This window comes from Astatotilapia calliptera, chromosome 23, assembly GCF_964374335.1.
Source record: "Astatotilapia calliptera chromosome 23, fAstCal68.1, whole genome shotgun sequence".
NCBI lineage: Eukaryota > Metazoa > Chordata > Actinopteri > Cichliformes > Cichlidae > Astatotilapia > Astatotilapia calliptera.
Genome location: NC_137443.1, coordinates 25,035,107 through 25,049,582, shown reverse-complemented (window position 1 = coordinate 25,049,582; position 14,476 = coordinate 25,035,107). Strand labels below are relative to the sequence as shown.

At 40.3% G+C, this 14,476-nt stretch overlaps 1 long non-coding RNA gene across 1 annotated transcript; it reads right to left on the bottom strand.

Moving 5' to 3' along the window:
- Nucleotides 1–4,046: 4,046 nt before the first annotated feature.
- Nucleotides 4,047–6,956, bottom strand: LOC145424445 (uncharacterized). The gene is made up of 2 exons (XR_013905523.1): nucleotides 6,421–6,956; nucleotides 4,047–4,800 (listed from the first exon to the last, which is right to left on the bottom strand). It is a non-coding gene; the product is annotated as an uncharacterized LOC145424445 (long non-coding RNA).
- Nucleotides 6,957–14,476: the final 7,520 nt, after the last annotated feature.

Below are 14,476 nucleotides of genomic sequence, written 5' to 3'. Positions count from 1 at the left end.
ATTCACTATATAGCGCAGTATTTAACAAAAAAAGTGCCCTTAAGGAAGAGGCTCTGAAACAACATACTTTAGAGGTTGGAACTGAAAGGCTGCACGAGGTGCAAGAGAAAAAGGTTACTTTGAAATGAGCAGAATAGGTCTGTGTTAAGACAGTCAGCTTAATAAATTAAATATGATTAATATTTAATGCAAATGAAATGACCTGTAAGTATATAAAGCAATTCAAATAAACAAAAGGCACCTTTCAATTGTTCTTACAATTTACTTACATTATCAGAATTATAGTGACTCGTTTCTGTATATCTGAAAACATGCTGACTTTAAATTTTGTGTGTTATTTCTTATATCTCAAAAACAACAAATGACCTATTTTTGTTTCAGTCATGTTTAACTTTAGGTTTTGTCACATAACTTAGCAAATGTGTTATTTTATCTTTTCTGTTGGGGTTAAATATGATTTCAGTATAAGCCTCACAGAAACTTGAGCTTCTTTCCTCATGAAATATTATCACACAGAAGAGCTTCACCATCAGTCCTCCTGCTATAATGAATAGATGTTGTAACACTAAGGCTGAACCTCTGTGGTTAAACTGTTTATAGAGTTACTGACAGTGACATACTGCATAGATGCCTTTTCAATAACAGATCGACAGTGCTCTCTTCAGGTCAAATGACGCAACTGCATGTCTGCAGCTTAAGGTACAGTTGTGTTCAAAATAATGACAGTCCAACAGGAGTAACCAGATCAATCAGTATTTTGGTACAAATCATATTATTACAAAGCAAATTGGAATTGTAAAGCGCTTTGGGTGCCTTGAAAATTATCAGTCGGTGTAGTAGAGTCAGAGAAACCAACCAACCCAACACTCATGATATGAATGCACCCGAGTCTGCGTAACTGAATTAAGTGAAATGGGCGTGTTCAATATGATAGTAGTAGAGCAGGGCGATATGGCCAAAAATATTTATCACAATATATATTTGAAAATTTGCGATAACGATATAACTGACGATATAATTGATGCGAGACAAAATACAACTCCACAACATTACTAGCGCAAAAAGACAACCTTCCATTTATTTTCACTTAAACAAGAAGCTGGTTTTTATGTACATTAAAGCTTTATAAAAATTTAACAGTGCAAATGCAAATTCCTTGCTGAAAGTTTAACCAAAAGACATTTCCAGTAGAAATGGGCTGACATATCCTGAGCATAACCATGTATAATATCCACTGAAGTTAAAAAGATGTGCTTTGTAACATTAAACTGCAGTGTGCAGTACGCATTTTTCGGACAATAAGGTGCACGGGATTATAAGGCACATTAAGCGAAACAAAGCAGTCAGATAAATCAAACTTTATTAAACTCATTCTTCTTGCTTCCTCCACTTCTGTACCAGTGATTCATTAATGTTGAATTCTCTGGCAGCTGCTCTATTCCCATGTTGTTGCAGTATATTAATGACTAACCTCGTATTGTGGATGGATTATCTCAGTTGTTCTCCTGACTGAAGTTCGGTCCGTTTACAGCATCCTGCCATGCGATTGCATTTGTCTCTAACCATGAGGAACCTTCACGTTAACTTTTATAAGTGGAAGTGTTAGTGTTCGTCCTCCAGCTTCACTGTTTATGTTATGCTAACATAGCTGTGTCGCTAGCGATCACGTAGCACATCATTATATACCAGCTAGCCCAACTTCAGTAACCCTACAAACGTCACTGCTGTTTAGTTTCCTGTCTTCATTTATGTTGGAAGTGATAGCAGAGCTGTACGTTTGATTTTTTTCAGAAATCTATATATCATGCTTAGGCAACTAGCGAAATTAGCGAGCTAACTTCCGCTAGCTTCCTGCTAACTTCTAACTCCGTTAAATGTAATAAATTTTGTTTTCATGGATGCCTGGAAGTTAAACTTCATAGTTACACCTGGTAAAGCAGCAATGCTGATCGTTTTATTAAAGATGAAAGAATTTAGACAGTTTTTAACTCTCAGTGATGCTGCAGTGTTCATTTGACCTGAAGCATACGGAGTTTAGGACCCAGATTACTCCCAGATTTAAGAGCATCTTAGTCCGACAAATACAACAATAACGACGGCCGCTTGCATGTTCTGCAAAAAAATGTGCTTTGTTGTGTATCTGACGGACAAACACCAAACCAGTTCCACATCACGGAAGTTGCACCATTTTTACAAACCAATTCTGGTTCATCTGTTTCACTCAACAATCGGCCATGTGCGTATGAAAACAAAGGCACTGCGCATGCGCGTTTTACTCATATTCTATCGCGATATTTCATTTTCCTATCGTTGCCTAACATTATACCGGTATTACCGTGAACGGTATAATATGGCCCAGCCCTAGATAGTAGTATAGTATGATGTTATGTAAAAAAAACAAGGATACAATTTGCCAAAGAACATATCAACTGGCCTAAAGAGAAATGGAGAAACATTTTGTGGAGTGATGAAAGTAAGATTGTTCTTTTTGGGTCCAAGGGCCGCAGACAGTTTGTCAGGTGACCCCCAAACACTGAATTCAAGCCACAGTACACTCTGAAGACCATGAAGCATGGTGGTGTAAGCATCATGATATGGGGCTGTTTCTCTTACTATGGTGTCGGGCCTATTTATCGCATAGCAGGGATCATGGATCAATTTGCTTATATCAAAAGGTCATGCTGCCTTATGCTGAAGAGGAAATGCCCTTGAAATGGGTGTTTCAACAAGACTATGGCCGCAAACACACCAGTAAGCAAGCGGCATCTTGGCTCCAGACCAACAAAATTCAGGTTATGGAGTGGCCAGCCCAATCCCCGGACCTTAATCCAGTAGAAAACTTGTGGGGTGACATCAGAAATGCTATTTCTGAAGCAAAACCAAGAAATGCAGAGGAATTGTGGAAGGTTGTCAAATCATCCTGGGCTGGCATAACTGTTTACAGGTGCCAGAAGTTGGTCGACTCCATGCAGCACGGATGTGAAGCAGTTCTCAAAAACAGTGGTTATACAACTAAATATTAGCTTAGTGATTCACAGGAATGCTAAATCTGAATGGTTTTTTTCAGTTTATTGAGTAAATATTTGAGTTTGTAATGAAAAATGCAGACACTGCTATTTTTTTGAACAGCCCAGTATCATGTTTTGCTTCATTTTCTGTAAAGTAATTGAAATATTGATACTTTGTTCTTCATGTTTTGATGTAAAATATAATGTGCAGTGTTCCCAATGAATGGAAATAAAAATATTATACGGATTTTGAGCTTTACTCACGTTTTAAAACACACTGTTATTATTTTGAACACAACTGTACACTACACTCACTGGCCACCTTTGTTAGGTACATCAGCTACTACTTAATGCAAATATCTAATCGGCCAATGACATGTCAGCAACACAGTGTATTTTAGGTAGACATGATTGAGACAACCTGCTGAAGTTCAAACTGAGCATCAGAATATGAGAGAAAGGTGATTTAAGTGAGTTTGAACGTGGCATGGTTGTTGGTCTGAGTATTTCAGAAACTGCTGATCTACTGGGATTTTCCCACATAACCAGTAGTGTTTATAGAGAATGGTCTCAGGTCAGAGGAGGATGCTCAGGCTGCTTTAAGCTGCCAGGAAGCCAACAGTAACACCAAAAAACAAAAAACCACTTGTTACGACTGAGGTATGCAGAAGAGCATCTTGGCAGCAGCAGAAGAGCACACCGGATGCTGCCCCTATCAGCCAAGGTCAAAGAATGAGGCTACAATTTGCAGGGGCTCACCAAAATTGGACATGCTAGCATGTTAATATCAACCAGAATCTGAGGAATGTTTCCAGCACCTTGTTCAATCTATGTCATAACAAATTAAAGCAGTTCTGAAGGCAGAAGGAAGTCCAATCCAGTACTAGCAAGATGTATCTAATAAAGTGGCAGATGAAAAGGCAATGAGTCTTTTTAAAAATAACCAAACATCCATTTTAAAGCATTAACATCTCTTTCACAGAGCTCCCGTCACAACAATCAGAAAATTTTAGAATGAATGAAAATGGCAACAAAATATTTAAATGAAGTTGTTTTTTTAATCAATTTTCAGATTTATAATCAGCAACAAAGAAAAAAGCCCACCGCTCACTTTGAACAACAGAAAACCCCACAAACAATAATCACCAACATCTGGCTCCCTATCAAACAACTCCTCAGAAGTGGGCTTCACTCTGAACCTTCAACACATTTCCCCCCCAAATACCTCGCACACTTTTTCTGTACCGTCTGTACCTTTGCTGCTCTTTGAGCTAACAGCATGCTCATTTTCTTCCCAGTCTTGGCTCTCATCTATGGCAGAGCTGTCTTTGGCTCTGGTTCACTGTTAGGGATGTTCAGCCCACAGAGACCTGGTTTAGTTCTTGCCCTCAGTAACCTACCAGGTTTTCCAGGACCTTGTGTGAATCAGGATCCAAACTGGAATAAATCAACATATGAAAATAACAAAAATGGAAGAGAAACATGTTGCCCGGTGATCTAAAGAAACTCAACTTTTAGTGTCAGTATGGACATGTGCTGAAGGTTTCACTGGGAACGTAAATGTGTGAAGAATGCGCAGTCAGAACCAAACAGCCCTTTGATTACTCCCCCCGTAGATAAGTAAGGAGTCACCATAAAGTTATTAGCCTCCTGCTTGTCCCTCATGCCAGGTGCAGGTTTTCTCCTCGTCCTCTTTAATCCGTGACCTCTGAGTCCTTCTGGTCCACACTGGAGTTCTGCTCCTGGTTGGAAACCTCCAACTTCTTCTTAAAAGCTTGATTGTGTGGGTCATCTGGAGGGAGACACACACACAGACACAAAAAGTGACGAGAGTGATGAGAGGACAACACAAAACAAATATATTATAGTAACAGCAGAGGTCTGATGGCACAGATGGTAATCATTCGTTTGGGGCATTCTGTTCATAACTTTCACAGAGAGTTTTCAGATGTAACCGAGGGAGGTGGAGGGTTTGTAGGGTTTGGTGGAGTCGTCGTTCTGGCCTCACTGAACATTGGCCTGCAGGTTGCACTGGAGCTGTTTCCAGTATTAGCACCTCCGAGTCTGAGGAAGACGCTTGACTTGCTGCCTCGGGGAGGAGTTCAAGCATCTCAGGAAGGAGCGGTACTCATCCACATTGAAAGGAGACAGTCGGGTCGGTTCAAGCATCTGATTAGGAGGAGATTCCAGCTTAATTCTCAAACAAACTGAAGATATTCTATTCCCTAGAAGAGTTGGAGGAGGTGGCTTGGAAGAGTTAGAGCTGTGCTCTTCAGCTGAGACTGTGGCACTGTGTCCTGGGCTAGCATAAGCGACAAAAAAAATGGAGCTGTTTCTGATTAAAAACCTACCAAAAACAACCAAACACAAGAACCTTTAAAAGGCACAAAACCTTCAGAGGAAACAAACATTTTACCTAAAATTACCTTTTTAAATTTTCCATGTGTAGCAGCATAGTTTATAGAAAGTAACTCTCTGGACGGTGTGCAAGCGATCAGTCTGCAATCAACACCAGTAAAAGAATTGTTTTACTTTTAAGTTCTGTCGTGTCATGATTGGTCAGTACAGAAACCAATACAAACGCACCCAATCCAAGTATCGATAGCAACGCTGGTATTGGTATCAGGCCGGTACTAGTGCAACAGAATTGACGCTTTGGGTTGTTTGTCTTCCGTAAGTTCCCTACATTGTTCACGCGAGTTTCTGCGGCCTATAGGTAATGTTATATTTTTATATTTGAACCATTTTTGCGGTAAAATAAGCATTTTCTAGCCTAAAAAAACATAACAATATAAATATCGTCTTACCGCTGAACACCACATTGATGATCCAGCCTATAGAGCAAGGTGTTTTTTTCCATGCATTTAAGGCGTTTTATATACGAAACACCCTGCTGAATACATACAGATGTGTCTCAAAAGTGTCTTTAAAAGTGTCAGGAGGGTTTTTATGGCTTTAAATTGATGAAAATAATAAAATAAACACATGGTTTCTGATTCGCAGATTTTCCACGTCCTGGACCATAAACCCTGTGTTAATCCAGGGGATGCTGTATTTGGTGGGGTTGTATTTTCACACACAATACTGTAATACGATACTGTAGTGGTCCCACCCACTACTGCATAGCCCGGCAGGATTGGACTCTTTAGCGTGCCACTTCTGGGTCCCCGGGCCATATGTTTGACACCCCTGCACTCTACCCTTTCCTCTGTTTTTTAATAATGGGGTCTGGGTGCAGCAGACTGTCTCTGCCTGCAGCTTTATAGCTTTTTGTTGGTGGCCTCCTCAGCAGACTCTGCTGATCTCCGCCCTGTCCTGTTCCTCACCAACACCCTCGGTGTCACCGTCCTCGCCCCTTCTTGTCAACACCGCGCAGTCACACCGAGTGTGGTTAAATCAGGATCTTACACACCTATTCTGTATAACTTTACTTCGGGTTTCCAGATGACATCCAGCATTTTCCGTTGCTGCTCGATCTGCGCCTCGTACCGGACGGTGGTTTCCTCCAGCGCCGAGCACAGGTCATCGCCCACAGTCGACATCCGCTGCCTGAGGCGCTCTCTGAAAGACCCAACCGAGGACATCTTCACTCCCACCGACGGCTGGGTTTAGTGCGAGCACACAACAAAGAGGTCCTCCAGCCGAAAAACACCGAGATAATGCCGGTAGCGCCTTCTTCGTCTTCAGCTGGGCAGCGGTGGCGCAATGCTGCCCTCTGCCGTTCACTTGTGAAATCCACATGGAAAAACATGCAGGACACTAACGCTTTTTCCTGTCTGTTAAATTTGATCTGTTTTGTGCTGATGTCACTGATACTGAGAGAGTGGTAGAGAGAAATCGTAACACATTTGGATTTTGTGACACTTGGAGAAGACATAAAGTTGATTTGGTTGCATTTTGAACCCTTAGATTTCTTCTCCTGTTCTTCTGAAGCAAACTTGGAAGAAAATAAAAGGTGGAATTAAAAAACGCCAAATACTACTTCAAGGGCTCGTAGGATATTAGTAGTGTGGGGAACATTTTATGCTTCCTTTTAATATGTCCACTGTGTGAGCCTTCATGTTACTCACCAAGGAGATCTGGGCTGTCAAACACAATATTTAGGCACTTACCTGTCCTTTGCGCACAGAGATCTCTCTATATTTTGTGAATCTTTTAATGATATTATGCACTGTAAATGATGAGATATTCAAAATCTCTCCCAGTTTTATGTTGATGATTACTCTGAAACCGTTCCACAATTTGCAGGTGCAGTTTTTTGCTGATTGGTGAACCTCTGCCCATCATTACCTCTGAGAAACTCTGCCTCTCTATGATTTTAGAGGACCCTTTTTATACACCAAGTCACATTAATGAACATTAATTAACTAATGTTTAGGTTAATTAATTAACCTAAGTAGTTCCCAAAAGTTCCTCCAGCTGTTTCTTTATAACACCACACACTTTAAATTCATTATTAGCTCAGATTTTTCTTAAATTTTCTAAGTTTTAACATTTTGTATGTTTTCTGTGTTTTAAATTAGAAAAAAGCTTCATGAGATTGGGAAATCGGTGCATTCTTGTTATTTTAAAAGCTATGCAATACTTAAAATCACTTACAGTATACTTATTTCTTTGTTTCCTGTAAGGACCTGATTTGTTACACTCATGTTACACTCATTTACTTACCAATTGTAAGTAAATATAATTACATTGTAATTTCTAATAAAATACATTGTAATCCCATTTAATCACAGGTTAATTATGCCCCTAGTTGCATGTCATATTTCAAAGCGTTGGCTCCTGACTGTGAGGAAATGACACTGTAACACTGTGTAACATTAAAGCAGTGACTTCTTTATGCAAACCCAGACTGAGCCCAGGGTGAGGACTCTGTGTGCACCAACACTCTGGGTGAACTGAAACCAAACCAAAAAGAGAAACACTGTTTTTTTCCCCCTTGTGGTGTTCACATCAAATCATTTCTCATTAGCAGTGTGCCTTTGTCATGGATGCATGCACGTGGTCAGCATGTATGAGGAAGAACAAAGTCTTGGTGAACTTTAGCTGTCCATCACTCTTCACAGGAACGCAGAACTGATCCAGGAGCTTTCACAGGCCTGAGCCCATCGCACCAGGCCGCCGCCTCTGAATGTGAACGTCCTCATAATCCTCAAAGTCCTCCGGAGCCTATAGCTCCTTCATTCCTTCCTTCAAACAGTCCCCTAAGCATCTTTTTTTTTTTCCTTTTTTTGGAAAGGTGCGAGAGTTTGCGATAGTGGAGATCTTTTTCATGTCGTGTGTTTCGTCCTCCTCCCCCTCGGAGGTCCACAGATGCTCTTCTGTTACATCTCTCTCACTTTTTCTGCACCCGGTCCTCATGACTGCTTGAGTTAGAACGTGACAAGAACGCCAAATCTCAGGTTAAAGTCTTTTAGACAAGTCACTTTATTTATAAGAAGAAGCAACACCTGTATAAAAAGGAGATACAAGCTGGAATCAATGATAACAATTACAGAAAAAAAACCTTTCAGCTTATGAGTTATGCAGCAGTAAGACGTTAGATTGGAGGATTGAACCCACATTATTACACTGTGTGCATTCACAGGGAAACAAACTGTTTAAAGTCAGCTCATTTACAGAAAATAGAACTTTTCTGTGGTTATATTTCACCTGCATCTGGTTTCCCGTGTAGTGAATCTAACACAGCAAAGCTGAGAACATGCCACAGACACCAAACGAGTCGTGCACACTTAAAGTACATCAGAAATTCAACGACTTTCCACTTTAATGAAAACAGTTTGCAGTACCAGCATAGAGGAGGAAGAGGGGGCTGGTATTTCAGAGTAAAGTGGAGCTCATAGTGGGCTCAAAGAAGCGAAGAACTCCCACATTTATTATTATTATCATATACATTAACAGTGATCATGCCGCAGGTCCCAGCAGAAGGTTTTAAAGCCACATATTCCCGTCAGATTCAGATCTAGGCTTTGGTTAGCAAAGCAATCAGTGGATTTGGAATATTTTGCCATCATGAAGAGCGCACTCAGCAACTCTATCTCTAAATCTTGTGTCACCGAGACAACAGGTAATAATTGGAAGGGATTAGAGTGCTTTATTTCTGAGGGGTAAACCCCTCAGGGAGCTCCTCACAGTTTACAACTGAAATTAGCATTGTCTGCTAACAGGGCAAGAACTGAACACTTGAATCACCCGACTGGATTACTTCAGCCCAGAGGTAAAGGACAGAATACACACAGAAGAGCCCAAGTGATGCATCAAGAACCTGATTTACCGATTCGACTTTTAACCTCCAATCCGCAGCTGATTCATAAACAGCAATTTAGTTTCTTCTGTGAGTTTGTGCAAAATTTCATAATGAGGCAAGAAGGTAAGACTGAAAAAATGGAATTATATCCTATTAGTTTAGAAATTAAATCATTTGGCCTAGTATTAGAGTCACAGCTTGTATTTGCTTTGTGCAAACCTAACAGCCCTTTGGTGGAGCTGCCAATAAGGCCCTGGTGATAAAATTTAAGAGTTTACTGATCAACATTTTTATAGTCTGGCTTATTGGACAAACTCTTATTATGAAGAAAGCCAAAGTATTTCTTTCTAATTAGAAACAGCATGCATTTGGTTTGTTATACACACTCACTGGCCCTCAACGTTGCTATTACGGGATTAGTCCCGTTTTGGACATGGTCACCAATCTTATGTTGTCCAATTTTCTGTTTTGGTTCAAAGGTTCCTCTCCTAGGCTAACAGGAGTAGTACCTGCTGTGGTCTTCTCCTTCTTCTGAGATCAGCAGTTTCTGAAGTACAGTCACTTAAATCACCTTTCTTCCTCTTTCTGATGCTCACACTGAATCCAGCAGAATGTCATGACCATGTCTTCATGCTTAAATGCTGCCATGTGATTAGCTAATTATACATTATTGTACATAACCTTGGCTTTTCTATAAAGTCCAACATGCTCAAGTGACACCCAGAAGACAGCATTATTTCTCAGACATCAGCTTATAGCTTAGTTTTCATTTTGTAACTATTTTCAAAAATGTTTGCTGGGTATTTTAAATGTTGTGCACACAGAAAGGTAAGAACTTAGAAGAACAGGGGTTTAGCCTCAGTTTGCCTTTCTCAGCTGTTTTTATGTGTGTCCTCAGTAAAAACTATTTATTACAATTTAGAGTAAAAAAAAACTATTTAGAATAAAATATATGACAAAGCAGGATAGTTTTTATTCTGCATGTTTACCCATTTGTTTTCTCAGTCAGATTAAACCCTCACCTGTCACATCTGGTCTCTAAGCACCAAGAAGGCAAGGTTTTACATCAGGACTGCCCTACCATTATGGGCCATCTTTTATATACAAACTGACAACATCCTCCCAGGTTTTTGGCTTCAGTCCTCAGCCATTTTCCAAGCACAACATTCAGAACACTTTGGATATTTGTGGAGAAGTACGAGACATTATGGAGGAAGATAAAAACAATGGTCTCGTTTGACGTTGAATCTCTCTCACTTGCATTCCAGTTACTGGAGTAGTGGAGGTAGTTCATAAGACATTAAAGGGTGACCCTACCCTTCACATCAGGACTAGTCCTCTGTCTACATTTCACACACAACTGCCATTACTACAGGCAGAAACATGGTTGCACCAGTTTTACCCAATGTAGGTAAAAAAAAGGGCTCCAATATTCTATCCTGAAACACCACCAAGCCATTGAGTTTGTTAGACTGTGGAACTAGTACTGAAAAGCTGATGTGTACCATAGGCCAATGCATATGGATACATTAAGGCATGACTCTCATCACCCACTGGAGCACAAATTAGTTGTCATCAGGATGCTACAGCACAGTGTGAACATCATCCCCACAGATACAGAAGCCAGCAAAGCAGAAGAACATCATATCAAGAAGGCCCTGAATAAATGTTGTCATCCCAGCTGGACATTTGTCAGAGCTGGGAAGATAACCCAACAATGCTCCAGGCGATCCAGGAAAGAGTATGGACAGCCACCGCCTAAGTGAAAACCACTGGTGAGCCCTTATGTGTCAGGAGTTTCGGAACAGCTGAGACTCAATTTTTCAAACCCAGAAAACACGCTATGCTAAAAAACGATCTACCCCAAGGAAAACAGAGTAACAGGAAACAAAGTAATATCGTGTACATGGTGAAGTGCCCAGAGGATTACTGTGAATTATAAATTGTGGAAACCAAGCAAGCTCTGGCCAACAGGATGGGAAAACACAGAAGAGCTACCTGATCAGTCCAGGACTCTGCAGTCTTATTATGCCTACAAGCTAGTGACCACTCCTTCGGTGATTGGCTGTAGCTCAGGAGGTCGAGCATGTCATGTACTAATCCAAAAGTTTGTGGTTTGATCCCATGGCTGCTCAAGTCTGCATGCCAAATATCCTTGGCAAGATACTGACCTGACGTTTTGTGAATGTTAGACAGAAAGCACTTAAGCACTGAAAAAAGTGCTTGGGTGAATGAGGCATGTTGCATAAAGTGCTTCAGTCTTTCTTCAATAGCACGTTTTTTAAGATCAGGGAAACCTGATCTTGAAACCTGCAGTCAGCTGAGACTCACGTAGTCAGTTGGATTAGTGATGAAATGTTTGTTCAGATTGACAGAATCTACTTCTTCTGATTACTGAGCATCCATTAAGACATACAGTCCATAATGAAACCAAACTTTATTTTAAACTGCGCTCCAAGCACTGTAAGAGCCAAACGGCAAGAGAGAAAAAATAAAATGTATGCTTTAGAGAGGTTAAGTTTAATCCTCATCCTTTCCAGATATAGTTACGGTATGTTACAGTAACTCCGGCCTGAAAACACCAACTCAGCTTTGTGTTTATCTGCAGAAGCAGCCAGAAGGTGAAGCTGTACGTCTACAACATGCTTCATGCTATAAATGATAAATGCTGAAATTAGAGTCCAGTCAAACTGTGCAATCATCAGTGTGGTGACTTATTTTTACATTTAACGAATATGTATTGATTTCTGGATTATCCATTCTTAAAAGAAAAATGACCATTGATTATTGAAAATGTTTGATAAAAGACCGAAACAATCCAGCTTGTTGTTTTTGTCTGGGGACCTCTAAAAGTGGTTCATGCATGCTGTAGGAGCTGTAGTGACTTCAAATGGAAAGTATTCATTTATAATTATGACAGCTATTGATGCATCTGTCCAGTAATCTGTAATAATCTGCAATGGATTACATGTTTAAAGTAACAGGGGGGGCCCCTGCCTATAAATCTGTCTGCGGTGGTCCTGATGCTGGCGGGCTCTGGGCTGCTAGCGATAAGGGTTAAGCTGTATTGAAGCTGGATGGATGCAGAGATCAAAGTCAGAGCTTCAGAAAAACCCCACGAGTTGTGCACTTGAGATAAAATAGTTGATGCTCCTGAGCAACCACGGCCAGCCCGAGGGGCTTCAGGAGCCCCAAAAGCAGCCTATTTCTGATGGAAGTTCAGTTGTTTGGCAGTGAGAGACAATCAGAGGTCTGTTCTCACTGCTGCCTGAACTCTCTGACCTTCTGAATCTCCATACTTTGTCTTATATAAAATCCATAGCTTATGAGGATTCCTGTTGGTGTTCTCCCCTGTTTTCCTAACATTTATAAAGCATACCCAAAGTTAACTTTTATAGTTGTGGCTCTTTTTCATTGATGATGGGTGAAAAATCCATGCAAGCCAGATTAACTGTTCCAACCAAACCTGGGAAAACCACTGCTTTATGGAGCTGACTGTGTCCTGCTGATAGGGAAAGGAGTTTCCATATACTGTACTAAGGTAAAAGATTTTGAAGCAGCCCATTGGTGGATCCATACACAGGAAGTATAGTTATGGTCAAACATTTACATCTACTCATCATGGGCATGAATGCCATGGCTTTTAATTATTTCTTTGCAGTATTTGTTTTCCAAGTGAAATGGCTCTTCTTGATGGAGGACACAGTGAGCTCCATAAAGACGTGGGTTTTCCAATTTGGGATGGAACAGCTACAACTTGGCGTCATAGAGGATTGGGCTTTGGATGAATGAATCATGATGAAGTTAAACCAAGAAAAGAAATATTTAATAGAACTTACAAACAACAAAAAGCAGTGCACAAAAACTGGCGGGTTGAAAATATGAAGCAATAATACAAAAATCTAAAAGGAGCACAAAGAAGGCTAGGAACAACACAGTCAGAGAAGCACAGGAAATGACCACAGAGGAGTTACAGGTGGGGGGCAGTGGGGCCAGACAATCACAAAATCGGGGGGAAATTAACAAAGGCAGGAAGTAAAAACCACAATGAGGGAAAACTAACCTTCGATGGCTCTGACGTGCCACTGAAGCTGATCGCGCCAACTCAACACAATGCTTCCTTGTGTATTTTATAAGCGTCCCCATGGTGCCAGGTCTATTTTTTTAGGAGGCTGCACAGAGCAGGTGAAGAGGGCAGGAAGTCAGATACAAGCAGTACATAGGGAATCCAGGGAATTTTCAAAATAAAAGACCCCACACAAACTAAAGGCTCTGTTTCTGAAATGCTCCCAGTGGGATTTGAAGCTGTGCAAAGGATGGAACAAAACAGTGATGGGAACGTGACATTAAATCCAGTGTATTCCCAGGGTAATGCTGGCAAAAAGTAAGTGACAGACAGGGACATACAGAAGGCAGGAGGAAATGGGAAGTGGAAACGGAAAGGAGTAAAATAAAACAAATGATTACTTGTAGAATGATACAAACCAGATGTTTTGCACTGTGCAGCAACCCCTCTTCTTTTGACAAGAGTCTGTAACACATCTTCTTTGCATAATACAAGTTTTTATGAGTTTTATTTTTGTGTTTTTGAGCTCTTTCACTGATGTCCACAACAGAAATGTGACTGTTTTTGATGTAATGCTGTATGAGGGCCTGAAGATCCCAATCCAGTACTGATTTTCAGCCTTGTTCTTTGCGCACAGAGATTCCTCCAGATTTTCTGAATCTTTTGATGATATTATGGACTGTAGATGATGAGATATTCAAAAGTCTATACATACAGGACATTATTCTGAAATTGTTCCAGAATTTGTGTTTTTTTTGGTGATTTATTTAAAATGCTGGGGTTTTTTTTTTGTTTTTTTTAATACCCAATCACGTTGCTGACCTGCTGCCAATGAACTTGATTGTCTGCAAGATGTTCGTTCTTTTCAGGTAGCACTTACTTTTCCAACCTTTTACTGTTTTACTTAATCAAATGTACGAGTTAAACCTTTCATTAAAATATTAAACTGTCTTAGTTTAAACATTTAATATGCTTTCTTTGTTCTACTGCAAATAAAATATGAGTTTATACGTTTTTTTAATCACTGCATCACACAGCGTACCAACCTTTTGGGGGAATTCAGTTTGTACATTTCATTCAAAATTCCTGCCCAGCCTTCTGTGTGGGAGTTTACTTGAACCCATCTTCCCTAAACTAACAAAACCTATTTCCAGT